General features: G+C 39.9%; 1 protein-coding gene across 2 annotated transcripts in view; it reads right to left on the reverse strand.

Moving 5' to 3' along the window:
- The window catches only part of cntn4 (contactin 4), a 184,381-nt gene extending 182,174 nt beyond the window's left edge, over positions 1-2,207 (reverse strand). For both annotated transcript variants that reach the window (XM_084927524.1, XM_084927523.1), the window contains exon 1: positions 1,668-2,207. The gene's annotated coding sequence lies outside the window, so the exon portion shown is untranslated. The remainder of the gene's footprint in view (positions 1-1,667) is intronic.
- Between the last annotated feature and the right edge of the window lie 13,214 nt (positions 2,208-15,421).

Consider the following 15,421-nt stretch of genomic DNA (forward strand, 5'->3'; position numbering starts at 1 on the left):
GCCTCTAAATGCACCTATCCCGGGGTATTTTTAATGTCACTTCTGCGCCCTGGCAGTTCTGACAGGCTTGTTGGTTTTCATGCCGCCGCCAACCATTAAAGTGCTGTTTTTTTCTTTTTTCAGTGCGGGCCTGCATCTGGACCGCCTTGGCCGCATCAGGCAGGCAGGGAAATATCAGTCAAGCACAGCAATTATCGTTAACATTTGTGTGTCATGAGCTGAAGCCAACGGGCTGCTAATTGTGCTTCAGTTTGCCTCTGTATAATTATGCGTCTTTGTATGAAAAGTTTTAGGCCATTTGGTAGTTAAATTACACGCACAATCTTTTTTAACACTCTTAAATATTTATGCTTGGATTCTCAGGAGAGTCTCTGTTCTCCGTTTTGAGGTTCCGAGGCGATACCATGCAATGCTGTTCAAGAAATAAGACTGAGCTGAGGAATAATCCCCAGTCCTCAACCCTTTTGAAAGAGAAGTGTTTCTCCTTTTTCTCGCTGCTGACCTTTAGAATAAGTTCAGTGCTTGTCAAGGTGGATGACAAGCCTGTGCAACAGATTACACACAGAGAGTCACTGGAGCTGCTCAGTCAGACATAAAAACCTAATGCTGAATGAACAATGTAGGTAGGCACGCCAACGGATTGATGCTCATGTGCAGCACATGGTCTTGCCCTGCCTGGTGTTAACATTATATTGACACATTTCCTCCTCCTTGTGCCTGCATTAATTTCAGGTTCTTTTTCTGGGGATAGAAAACTCTAACAGAATCCCGTTCAGTTATCATTTGGAAGAGCAGTGTCAGATGTGCTGAAAACGCACAGATGTCCACATCTATTAAACATATTAAACTGGGTTTATATGGCATTTACTGGCCATTGTAGACTCCAGGCCCTGCACAGGCTACCCACATACAGCTTATGTAGTGACTAGCAGATGCACTGATTGAAACCATTAGAGTAGTGATACAGTGACATAAAGGCTGATTCACTACATGATGAGACAACAAAGTGGCCACATGACAGGGACTAGAATGAAAACATCTTTGTTACTGGTCACTTCAGTGGAAATCCTCAAAAGGTGCCTAAATTAAAGTGGGTGTTTCCGCCCCCTTTAAATACCTGTGGTATTCAAAGGTGATTCTAAGAAAACGTCTCCTTTTCCTTAATTTTGCTGTGTAAAGGACGGATTCCTGGGGGCCTCCGTAGGTGGTCAGCAGCAGCAACGGCAGCGGAGGCGGCGGCGTAATCAGCCCCAAATCCGCAGGGATTATTGAAGGGAGGATCAACGCTGGAGGATTACTAAACATCTGCACCGATCAGAGAGACGCTCACACACACGCGCGCGCAGATTACTTTCGCTTCCACCATGATAGTCCCACAACAAAGTAGACAGGCAAATGAGATCAGCAGAGGGTGAAATTCAGAGAAGGCAATCCCGCCCCGCCGCATCCCGTAACACAGCGTCAGGGCTTTAATGTAATCTGGGAAAAGTTGGGATGCTGAGCGGGATCTGTTTGTTTCTGAGCTCCCACTCACAGCTCGGGAGCTCAGCAGCTGGGCTGCTGGAGGTTTAACTTGACAAATACTGAAGTAACCAAGTAAAAAAGAACACACTACTACTTGTACTACTACTACAACTGCTCCCACGCTTATTAACCGCACATCTTACCTTTCCTCGCAGAAGTGATATCTCCAAAGAATTCACGGCCGCAGATTAATCCGTATTTTGTCACTAAACAAAACTGTGCGTACACACATCACTGTCAAGTCTCGGCGACGCTCCCGGCCAAAAATAGATAGCCTCCCCGTCTGAGTTGTGCGCAAAAGACGCTGCTCCCTTCTTTTGTGTTATCACTGCGCTCTTCTCGTCTGTGCGGCACTACTGTGTCTCCATCCCTGCCTCCCTGCCCCTCTCTCTCTCTCTGTCTCCCTGTGTCTCTGAGTGTCAGTAGCACGAGTAGCTGACGGTGTGGCGTCTCGCGGGTTGCATATTGGAAAGTGGAAAGCCTCTGTGTGCTGCTCGCTCACTCCGATGCGTCAAGTCTCCCCTCCCTCCCTGCCTGTACTCGAACCGTGCTGGAGCGGAGCGGAGCGGGACGCACGCACACGCGGCGGAGTGGAAAGCCAGAGAAGGAAGAGGAAAGAGAGAGAGACAGAGAGGGAGACAGAGAGAGAGAGAGAGAGCGCTGTCTTGTCTGTCTCCCCTACCGACCAGCCTCCTCACTGCTTCAGCCATTCAAGTGGAACAGACACCGACCGTCCTCTTCCTCCTCCTCCCCTTACTACTACTACTTTTTTCCTCACCTTCTCCCGCTCTCTTCCTCCTGCTGGGATGTCCAAGGAGTCTGGCTAAATACACCAAAAAGGGATGTTTGTTAATCGCTTGTTATACTCTGGTAAACAGCCCGTGTAATATTTGTTAGAAGCAGTAAACCAAGAAGTTTTTGTAACTTTCTTTAAAGTATTGTCTAAATGTTCATAAATGTTATTATTTGGTGTGTGTTCGTGTGTGGTGGTCTCATTAAATCCTACATTTGCTGCAGGTAATGTCATTTGAGTCTGTAGGGTTGAGGGAAAACAATGGCACAGGGCTAATGGTTTAATGGCGTGAAAGAAGTGATCTTTTCAGACTTTATTGACGTTTTTTCAGGTTAAAGGTTACATTAGTGTTCATGTGTATGACCATGCAGTGACATTACTCATCCATGTTGCAACATTCAATAAATACAATCATTCAATAAATACATTCCCACATACATCTGAAAATGGAGATTTATTGCTTTTTGCATTATATATTTAAAATAAAAACCCATAACATATTATTACATCTTCCCACAGTCTAGAGTCACTCAGGCTAGACTAACACTAACACACTGATCAACACTAAAACAATTTTGTCTTGAAACATGTGCATTAGACTGCTTTTATGGGAGGCCAGACTACTGAGCCTGCTTAGATTCTATCCGGGATGGTGTTTTAGTCTGAAAGAGCAGAAACACAGACTTGATGAAATGATAACATATTCCACCTCATTTGCTTCCTGATTCTGTCTTATCAATCACAAAAATGAAGCCAACTAGTAAGAGTTTTAGGACAATTTCTTGTGAAATGTTCACTTTATTAGGAACACTTGCTGTTCATTAGTTGAAACACAGCCGGACAACGATTTAGGTATGTATGCATGTTCAAGAAAACCTGCTGAAATTAGAACTCTGAGTATTTCATAAACTGCTTATCTACTGGGAATTTCTTGCACAAACATCTCTGGGGTTTGCAGAGACTGTTCTGAAAAGGAGAAAATATCCAGTGAACAGCAGTTATCTGGGTGAAAGTGTGCCGATGCCAGAGGTCAGGCCAGACTGCCTCAACTTGATAGGAAGCCAACGAAAGTATCCAGAAGAGCATCCCTGAACACACAGCGCACTATTCTTTGAAACACTTTATGCCCTCTAATTTTGATGAGCTTATGTGAATTGTAGCTCCAGTTTCTTGTTCTTAAATATAGGGAGGGGAATATTTAAATCAAGCACACAAACAGATTTACTAACATTCACAATAGGTACTTTACTGCTACCAACGCACGTCTCATTTTTGGCCTTGATATTGCAACAGTTATTGCTGCATAGTGAAGGTACGGCATGAGATTTTAGAGAACTCGGAGATGACCTGGAACTTTCAACCTAAAGGAGCCACGCAATACCAGCGACAACAAAACTTCTTTAAACTCTTCAATTTTTGACTTCAGGTTTTTTTCAACATACTGTGGCTTCTGTGGCAGGAATTTCACGGCCTGCACACTGGGGTTCAAAGTGAAATTGCTAAGGAACAGAGAAAAGTGAGGGCTGACAACTCTGACTTTGGACAGCATCCTGAAAATAATCAGATCTTGGATGGAGATGAGACGTGCAAAGTCTTAATAGCAGCTAATTTTTTCATTTTGATGTTTTGAATTGGTTTGATAGTTTGAACGTGTTGTTTGTTTTGGTTCTATTTATTTATGTTAATAAACTTTAAAAACACATTTTCTTAAACTTAAATCAAATTGTTAGAATTTCACTACCATGCACAGACCCAACAGTTTTCACTGTGATCTCAAGAACTATGCTTGAACACAACTGCTTTTAGTGGCAGACCTACACAAATTCATGCATTTGATGATACATTAGATATAGACACAAACACACACGACGAAGTTGAATGGTGACATGGTGAGACGTGTTGGCAAAGGAAATGAGGGAAGTACACAATCGAGTCCGAGAGTACACAAGGAGCTTGAGGCCTGGTCACCACCATAGGTAGCTGACGGACAAGTGAGTGGAGATGGCCAGGACTCCACCTCAGCCGTTCACTCAGACCTTGGCAGAAGAAGGAACCCGAGCAGCAAAAGAATTACGAAGGGATGAAAGAGGTGCTCCAGAGGGTGAAGGCAACAGTGGTCTCTGTGGTAATCAGAGCACTTAGGGCATTGCTATGGCATTCCATGTATGACTGCCTGCTGGCATCTTGCTCCCTGTTTTTATGTGTTGGGCTTTCTGAGGGGCATTTTGCCTGCTATGGCTCTGCTGATCTTGTGCTTAGAGCTTGCTCCTGTGCAGGCATGACCAGTGCCTATGTGCAGTCTGTCAGTCCAGCTTTGTCCAGCCATTGGTAGGGCAGATATCAGCCATAGCTTCTATCTGCCTGTGGACATGGTGTGCAGGGGCCTGTCTTCTTGGTGCTCTTTGTTTTCAGGTGTTTGCTGCCTGAGGTATTCACCTAGCACATGGTCATTTGTGGCCATCTTCTTTTGTGGACCTTCTTGCTGTGAAATATCAATGTGAAACACTGTGCTAAGCTACCTATAGGCTACAATTCCACATAAACACAAGTCCCTATCCTAATGAGGACGCACATATGATCTCTCTCTTTGTATTTATTTATAAACAATAAGCTGACAACACAAAGCAAAGCTACTTTAAAAACATTAACAGGTAGAGACAGAGGCTGCAGCCTGACTGCTCAGCTGTTTGTTACCTGTTGAAGATCAGAGTGTGGCTTCTGGGCTGGGTTTGCATTTGCTGAGCATTAAAATCTGTCTGCATTCTTGTTTAGGCTGGCGTTAGCATGCTGTCTGTGCAGATGCATGCAAAGAGCTACAGTTGTGTTAGCAGCATATGCAGTTGTTTCTGTCATGAATGCAATTTGCACATGAGAATAAGAATAAAAAATTATCCATATCCATGCTGCAGACTGTGCCACTATTTTCCTCCTCCAGCACATGAACTGAAGTCAGCTGATTGAAGTGCAAGTGGAACTGATAAGCAGGATCAATAGGCAAGCAGACCAGCAGTTCCAGAGAAATTAACTACTGGGAACCGATTCCCTTCACACACACACACACACACACACACACACACACACACACACACACACACACACACACAAACACACACACACACACACACACACACACAAACACACACACACACACACACACACACACAGTGTCTGTCATATATATGTATATCTATATATCTATATCTATATATATATATAGCTATATATATATATATAGCTATATATATATTTATATATATAGCTATATATATATAGCTATATATATATATATATAGCTATATATATATTTATATATATATAGCTATATAGCTATATATATATAGCTAGCTTGGGATTACCACTGGGACCACTGTTACCTTTACCTTCCACATATTTTTGAGCACTTCTCTGAGCCCTTGGCACTTCTCCAGCTTCTCGTGTTTCTTCTTCATGATGTTGCTGTCATATATATATATATATATATATATATATATATCATATATTATGACTGTACAAAGTATAAAGAGGCTGATATAACCTCAGTCTTAGGTGCCACAGGTACAATAAATCTGCAAAGTAATAACTTTAAACCACCCACTGATCCCATTACAGTGATTGAAGAACATACAGGAAGTGTAGTTTTTTCACACATTCCCCCTGCCAATCAGTTATTACTCCCCCTCAAGAAATTCCTCCCCCATCATTTATGTTTTCCTCTGACAATTCACAGGAAAAAGGGAAAAAAAGCTTTCTTCAATTAAGCTGAATTGCCTGAAAATGATCAATATTTGCCACTGATATTGATAACCAGTGCAGGGAGTGCGAGGTCAAGTGGTTCCATAACCCCTTCTGCATTCCCCATCTTAATCAATAAACTGGTTCTATGTACACCTGTAAATCTGGTGGTATTCACTATTTCTATTCTATACACACACAGAGTGTCACAAAGGTGCAGTGTGTGCCAACTGAACCACAGACATTTACATAATCACACAGCCTGTCAGAGCTAAAGAAGTGCAGTGTATCAGCAGGATATCTAAGTGTTGCTGAAGGAAAGTCTCACTGAGGTTTAGCTTAAGATGTGTCAAAAGCTTTAAAGGATGATACCCAGCATCTTTGACAGGTCGTCCCACACCGCATCATTTCTGCCTTAAATGTGGTTCAGAGTGAAGCTCTGACCATCCCTCAGCACAGAAATAATACAAGAGAAGTTGTTGTTTAAACTGGTCCCAAAATGCATCATAACACAGTCCATGCACAAAATTACAAATGCACATGAGCTAAAAAAAAAAAAAGCAATAAAAAAACCACACAAACCTCATCTGGCAGCTCCATGCTTATTTCAGAGGTGTGACTTTGTAGGGACGTTGTCTCACTGTGCCATAATTTATTCCCCAAGGAAAGCGCATTTATAACGATTTCTCCTTCCTCATTAACTAGGCCCGTAATAAATATATTTATGGCTACCTGGGTTTTTAGGCACCACATAGTGCCACAACACATTCTGCTAACAGTTTGGGGTTTTAAAGATTGTGCATTTATCCGAGAAGATTTGCAAATGTACAAAAAATGAAAGCGTTGCACGACATCCCAGGACTCTGCAGGGCACTACAATAAAGACAAAAAACTAATTAAAAAACAAAAACCAATCCATAATCTCTTTGTATCATGATCAGAAAGATGTTGCTCATGCCTACCACCCTCTTTTTTGTATTTAAGACTTTGTCAGACACATATATATTTCCAAAACGTATATGTGTGGAATAGGTTCATTGCTGGTTCTTTGCGACCACTAGGGAAAAATGGCTCGCTGCACTTGCAGTTCTCACCACTCATCCAGAAAAGTTGGTTATTTTCTGCCCTCCAGCTTCCCTGGTGCATAATGAGCTCATTACAGAGGTCAATCACCCATCTTCATCCACCCATCATGGGTTTAAGCATGCCGACATTTGCTAGCCAGCACAAGGCACTGAGTGCAGTTAAACTGTTGGAAAAAGGTGTTTTATTTTGTTGGTCTTAAAACAAATTATTGGACAAACAAGGATTGGGGCAAGAGATCGGCAATATGAATACACTTTCACTGGAATCAGTCCTTTTTGAAACATTTCACTCAGGATCTGGATGTCATAAATAAAAGAAGCTACTTTCGGCTGCTCCCTCATTCACAAAGGCTCACCACAGCGGGTAGCTCCGCATGTTTCAGGGCAATTCATAACAGCAGTTATATTCTAGAAATATCTTAGTTTCCACAAAAGTGATAAAATGTGTGACCATTTATTGAATCACATGGCTACAGGCCAGTGCGGCTCTCTGCCCACAATTCTAAATCTCTGGAATTACAATTGTTTTCTAATAGGATTTAAAGTTCTGTTAGAAGGTCCAGTGGTGGCTGCATTAAAGGGGGAGTCTCCTGGCAGAGAAGATGTTTGATCACCAACAATGAAACACAACACAAAACATGGAGTCAATGCGACTCAACTAACTTTGATTTAGTAAACAAGGAATAGATATTCATTCCATCTTTAATTATGATGGGGTGCCACATGTAACTAGGATATTTTGGTCTGATTCTCTGATTCTCAACAAGAATCACACAAGGCCTTTTCTCTGTCCATCCTCTTATCCTTATCGGGGGGGGAGGGAAGCTTTGGGAAGAAACCAGAGTTCCCAGAGAGAACCTGTGCAAACGGCACAAAGAAAGGCAAAATGATGGGGTTGAACTCAGGATCTTCGTGCCCTGAGGCAACAGTGTTAACCAGTGTGTTGACCAAGGGATTATCCCAATTTTCTAAATTGTGCCTCCTAGAGTCCTGCATCCTGCCTGTGACCCGGTATGCCGCACTGAGCAATCTTGTGGTTCCCAAAATGCATCTGAAGGTGAGCAGACAGAGGAGAGAGCTTGTTGGAGTTTTATTCACCTGCAATATATAAAAGAGACACAGCTGGAATACATAAACCATGGCGGGGAGATGACACATTAAACGACTTTTTGTTTACATGTTGTTTCACTTATTTGAGATGATTAAACTCCATCACTATTACTGCGTGTGTAATTTTAAAAAAAAAGGCTGATATTGCCGCACTGTGCTGTGTTCTGAATTGAATTAAGTGTCTCTAAATATGGAAAAAACAACAATACAACAATTTCTGTATTATCTGGCGTCAAAAACACAGCAGCAGTTGGTTTAAAACGAAACAAATTATGATGCGACTGGGACAAATGTCATATTTAATTGACATAATTGTAAAATGCGAGGATGTTTAAATATCTTTTGCCTCGACTCTTCCTCGTGCCTCTCCCTCGCCTCCAGTGGGAGGGCCAAACGAAGATGCAAGGAGAGCAATTTGGGAAATGAGAAAGGGAACATTAAGAAACTCATCAAACTGTGCGTTTGAATTAACCTGAATCTGAACACAAATCTTCCAGTAAATCACTTCAGAGATTGCACAATTAAAATTATTTCCTATTGGCATAACCAAACCTGCCAAACTAATCTGTGTGTTTTCCCAGGAGAAGCTTTCACCACAGCCAGTTATTGGAGCAGTGGCAAAATTAATGGAGATAAAGGAGCTGACTCGTTGCCAGAGTCCTTTTGGTGATCATACATTGTTGTACTACATATGTCATTAAACACAATGATGAAGGCTTTGAAGAAGTCTTTAAGATATAAATTTGACTTCCTCGTAGTCAAAAACATATAGAAACAGAAACAGAAAATTCCAATTGCTGATGAAATTTTTCACATAAATGGCTCCAGAGGGACAAACACAAATTCTGCTGCTTGTACACACTTTTGACAGATTTTACAATATTAGCAATCTCTATGTGTGCAGCATTTTGTAATCCTTAAAGTGTTTAACAGTGCATAGATCTATGATGGTTTTCCCATGCGAGGCCAACGTGACCTTCACTCCAGGATCCATTTAGCTTTCATGCTTCGTTAGTACAGTTGCATCGATAGGACTGTATTTCCTGTGCTTATTCTTTAACACTTAACTGTGGAACGAATGATTAGACTGAACTATTTAAATATTTGCTCATTTGAATTTTAGAATGATTCAGTGGTTTGTAGATCCACCGTTAGCAGAAATAACCTAAATCTGTTGTTTTCTGTACAACTTTATGAGTCTCGCACATCATTTTCGAGGAATTTTGGCCCTTTATAACTTTGTAAAAGTAAAGGAATTGTCACATTGTGCTAACACATACCTGAATGACTTCATGTTGATGATCAGTGCATTTGATTGCCTTCTTTCTATGAACCCTAATTCTTAAATTCCTCTGGAAGGAGTAATCATAGAGTCCTGTGAAAAAACCTTTCTCATAACTGTATATTTGACATCAATAATACCATCTGAGAATGCACGAAGCTGCTTTAATCAGATTACGAGAGAGGAGATAACTGATTAAGACTGAGCCACTCTGTGCCATATCCCAGGGTTAATTGTACTGGCAAAAGACTGTCTTAATTATAGAATTACTGTTTTTATGCTTTTGTTATGTTGGTGTCTGTAAATATGAAAACACTTAAATTATGCAATGTTAATTGGAGCAACATGGTATGGAAAATGACAAGAAAAAAATGTAAATGTTTAGGTTAGGGCTCCGTGTGTGACACCACTAGGTGGCAAACAATGGAATATATAGACTTTTTAATATATGTATAGATATAAAAAAAATGCATACACGCGTTTAAGCAGCTTGTGTTTTTCCGAGAGAAGACTCTGACCTGTCTATATTACCTGATACAGTTAATTCAGCTGTTGAGTCACCATTTCTCATATCCTGTTATAATCCTTAATTATAATAAGAGGGATTTAAGAAAATACTTCTTTAAAAAAATCAATTCATGTGCTGGAACAGTGGTAATTGGTAATAATGTAAGGAAAAGAGTGAGCTGATTTGGTGGTTGAAAAGAAATGGCAGTTTTAACCAGAGAAATCTCCCAGCATGCTGAAGTCAATAAGGAGTGAATGAAACCCACTCACACTCTGGTTGGTCAGCAGACTAAAAACTCACCTCCTACTGTGCCCTGAAAGCATCACAGATTTGAACCTTACCCTGGATATTTGCTTCACATCATCTCCTATTCCACCTTTTCGGCGAGCGCCACGAAGCAGAAGAGCTATTAAGAAAATGTCTTACACTGTTTCCTTGCTGGGAGAAAAGAGGTATTGTGGCAGTATTGGATTGAGCTCTTAGCTGAGCCTGCTAATGACGGCTTTTTTCCCTTCTGTAAGATCTGTCTTCTCTCTAAAGGACAGCAAAGCCTCTGAACCAAGCCACGTTTGTTTACTCAATAATGAATGGACTTTTTCCTCCCACAATGTAAACGCCCAGTTTATCAAACGCCCGTTAGCTTCAGAACAAAAATCAAATATTGGATTAATCGCTTATTTTTCAGTACTGAATGATTGACTTCACGTGAAACAAATGTTGTAATTTTATTTTTTCCTTTGCATGTTTAAGAACACTGCGAATTGCACTCTAATGATTCATCCCACTATGCTGTATTCTTAAGATTGATGCAATTGCTTTTCACTTGACAGCCTAGAGTCACGTAGATAGAACCAGATGACTGAAGGGAATTTCTCTTTACCGGCTCTCTGATATCTCAGGTTATTTTCTCTCAGAGAACACAACCATTGTGTGTGAGAGCTAGCTGTGAATGAGAGAACTGACACAGAGGTTTCAAAGACACCTCCCTCCATGTCTCCCCTCCCTCCTCTGGCACCCAAGAACCACAGAGCAGCACATGATATAGAGCAGAGCTGTCATCCTCGGCGGCCTGGGTCTCATTACTCAGGGCATATTTATCCATCCGTGCTCAGGAAGTCTGCGTTTATCAGGCCTTTTTATCGATGGCCATAGGGGTCATTACTAGGGATGGACAGTATTTCCTGTGCAGTCATAATTAAGTCATAGCGCTGCAGTCATTCGTCAGTAAGCGAATAGTTTGACTGAAAGCTGTAAACACCCTTGTGGCAAGCTTTTCTCAATAGCATTTTGCAGAATTACAAGATCACTGGAGCCTCTTTGTCTTTTTTATGATGCTTTGGCAGTGGACTTGGTGCTAATTGACTAGTCTACACGCAGGCATATGTATTAGCATAGTCACACACGGTTGTGTGATTTGTGAAACCCTGGCATACATGTTGACAAAACTTCCACATATATTAAAATCAAGCTGTCATCTGGTAGACCCGAGTCATCATGTCTCCAACCCCAGGGGTTTGGATGAGAGTTATGGGAGTGCTAGCAGGTGGGAGAATTAGAGTGCACGGGTTGGCTTCTATTATAGTGAGGGCTCAGCATTTTAAAGCTAATTTCAGCGTTACTGTCAAGTTGATTTCTGAGTCTACAGCCTTGTGTTTTGACTGTTTTAATATACACAACATGCGTACATGCAAAACTGAGGAGGCAAAACAATAGGACACACAGATTCCTGTTATATGGTAAGAGTACTTGTGGTAAAATGCAAAATGGATCAGCACTTTTGACCTTGCTCTTAATGGATGTGAAAAAACAAAAAAAAAGCATGAGACAGAAGTGACAAAGTCACCAGAGACTCTCTCTTCAATTTGTGGCATAAGCAACGTGTAAATGCTGCTGCGAGACAATAAACAGAAAAGACAGTTAAATCTCTATTCATCCCTTGATGGTGCAGAATAACCTTGTTTTATGGGCTGTGCCACAAAGCAGAAAATTAGTTCTTGAAAAAGTCATTAGCAACTTGCTTGTTTTATAGGGTGACATGCCCTCTTGTGACCAGTACTGTGCATTTTTCATTGTAGAAGCGTTTTTCTTGTCATATACTTGAACACACAAGACAGCTGTGAGTGGAAAATACTTACAGACATATGGTAAATTAGCTTGGCACTGGTCTGTGAAATTATTTACTGTAAGCATGTAGTTAAACACCAATATGCTGCTATTGTACATAAAAGAGAAAAGATTGATTTTATAGACTACAGAAATGATAGCGTGTAGAAGTGAAGCTGCTGATACTGACATCAGTATGTTCACTATATGTAAGAGAAGATAACGATTTCCAATATGCAATTAATACTGTTATTAACAATAATGTATATTAGTACAAACCTACCCAGTGAGAATTAATGAAAAATAATAATAACAACAAAAGCAAAAAATAATATTTTGATAACTTATGGGACACAATTATTCATTTAAGTAAATAATTTAGCTGCACCACAATTAAAATTCATTAAGCCTTTTTACAATACAATACAACTTTATTTATAGAGCACCTTTAAAAACCAAATATACCAAATTGCTTCACATAAGACAGAAAATAAAACATAAATATTATGAATATTATAGGACCATTAACAAAGTACCAAGTATGCTAACAGGTCAGTGTCACTAATACACAGGAATAGCATAAAGAGCATATCAAGGTTTTAGTTTCTGTGATCTTTTCTTCCTTTTCTATTTAACTAAACTACCTTTTTTATTAAGTAAACGACACTTGTGAGTTCATTGTAGCAAGTTAGCTACTATTTGACCTACTGTTACCTTTCCATCAACTCAAAGCTGTCTATTCTCCTCTAGCATCACTTTGATCCACAGAACGGCTGCTCACCAGATATTTTCTCTTTCTCTTTAAACACCAGAGATGGTCATGTAGAATACTTAGACCAGCAACAAATCACCTTTCTTCGCCATTCTGATACTCGGTTTGAACATCAGGCGGTCATCTTTACCATGTCTATGTGCAGTTCTACACAAATTGCTGCTTTGTGATTGACTTATAACATGCAGTTTTACAAGTGTATCTAATGAAGAGACTGGTGAGGGGCTTTTTTATGATCAATAAATGTGGGATGAAAAGGATAAATGCCAATCAACACCAGTTTGTGTGCCATTGTCTGTTAATGCATTAACATTGTTTCGTCCTGGTTAGAGTACCATACATGTTAACTACAAAATATTTCCTAATGAGTAATTTTTGTTCCCCTATGTTAACTGTGCAATTGCTCAGGTGGTTGTTTAATTTATTTATTTTTTTGTTAGTGAGGTAGTGACACCATGGGTGCAGTGGGTTTCTGGCTGAGAGGTATCACAGTATGAGCACAGACAGAAGTGTGCCAAGTGATGCTCTACTCAATGCTAAAATAAAACCTGTGAAGCTAATCTCCAGCTGGTTCTCTCATGCTTGTGAAGAGTGAGTCATTGCTTAACCTATATGTACATGTGAGATAAGATCTGACTTCATCCAAATTTTTTAATGTCAGTATATCACAGCACTAATGTATAATAAATGAAATGTGTTAGTGTGCTTCTTGAACAGTTATGTTAAAAATGATGTCTCCTAATCATAGGAGATTTGAATTAAAGCTGCATTAAGAAATAAAGCACTTCAGGTGGACTGCATTCAAAATGTAAAAGTTGCTTTTAATGAAAATATTTTAAATTGAAATTATCTGACTGATTTCAAAATGCAATTAATTGTTAAATATGCAAGCTGAATATAATGGCACAAAAAATATTTTAAACTGCACACGTCAGAAGCTAATGTGTATTCTACTCTTCATAGTCTATTTCCTGTAATATTGTGTTTTAAAGTAGCTTCTGATATAAAACTAATTTCTAGAGTTTCTGCCTCTTGAAGTAAAAATTGTGACTTTCTAGATCATACTAGTAAAATAACCTGTTGTCAGAAGGCATGTTCCTGCAAGAAAAACAATAAGAAAAAACAACAACAGCAACAAGAAAAAAAAAAGCTACCTGAAAAACTCAAAATGCCAGCATATCTCTTTAAGATCCAGACAGGGAGCTGTTTTGTCAAAATAAGAAAACATGAAGTCAATGAACACATGACACCTTCAGAAGTACTGTCACCCCTGGGTAAAACAGGAACTGCAGAATACTGCAGGAAAACAAGCCGTAAAGGTTATTGTAGTTTGCTGCATAAACTGAACATGAGCTGCATGTATGAAAAAAACGTAAAAGCCATTTAACGTCTTGGAGAATAAAAGGCACAGATGGAACAAGATCTGTGTGTAGTGTCATGTATTTTTTCAAATGAAAGAGCATTTTATCTTTAAAATAAAAAAGTATTAAGTATTGAGAGAACATGACCACCTGTGAAATCCCAGGTCATTGTTAATTGACTGTTAATGAACAGTGAGAGCAGAGATATTACCCACAATTAGAAAGGCACTCATTCGGAGGTAGCACAGGTCAAAGTGCAGTTGATTAATTACTTCTGTCACATGCAAATGGAAGTTACAGAAGAAAGTACACACAAAAGGAATCAATGCATGCTGCGTAATTTTCTCCTTAGCTATTTTGAGGCAAACAGAAACACGATCTTAAGATTAACACTTTTGAATGCAGAGCTGAAGAAAATGACAGCAGCATATACCCCAGGTACAACTGTGTTTCTCAGCGACTATAGAGATTTCTTTCCTTTCCTTACCATTTTGAAAAAGATCATAAACAGAAGCCGAGTGTAAGAAGGCAGTGGGAGAAGGGTAGTGTTTTAAGGCATACCATCCCGTCACCCGCTAGTGACGTGCTGATCTTCATTTCCCTGCTCACTGTACCACATCTCATCTCATCATGCCTTTCCAGGTGCAGCCTCTTTTTTTTGCCATTCCCTGGTGTCAGCTGGGCCTGCTGAGCTCCTAGAGGACATGCTAACAAGGATATGTGGAGGGTACTCTGTTCTCACAGCACACAGTGCAGACATGTGATAATGTAGGTCCTAGTTAGATTTAAGATCGAGTTAAGCACAGTCACATACAGCACAGGTCACTCATAGCATACTGTTGCTCTAGATTGACTAACCCACAGCGTTTCAGTGATTTTCTGACGATGTGCAGGGGTATTCTATAAAAGATATAAACAGACTGCTATTATTGCTGTACTGCAAACAGTTTTTTATTGTGTAATGTGCTGTTTCAAGTAAGCATTGAATATTATATATTTTCTGAGAAAAAAAGCCATCAGAGAAGAAAGACAAAGTTGTTCTTTTTATGTTTGAAATGATTTTAGCAAACTTTTTGATCTGCTTTAAGTAAAGCAAATCTCTAGAAATGGATAATACTTAATGCATCCATTCTGTTAAAAGTCAACTATAA

Source organism: Perissodus microlepis, chromosome 5 (genome assembly GCF_051167445.1).
Source record: "Perissodus microlepis isolate ML-2025 ecotype Zambia chromosome 5, ASM5116744v1, whole genome shotgun sequence".
Lineage (NCBI taxonomy): Eukaryota > Metazoa > Chordata > Actinopteri > Cichliformes > Cichlidae > Perissodus > Perissodus microlepis.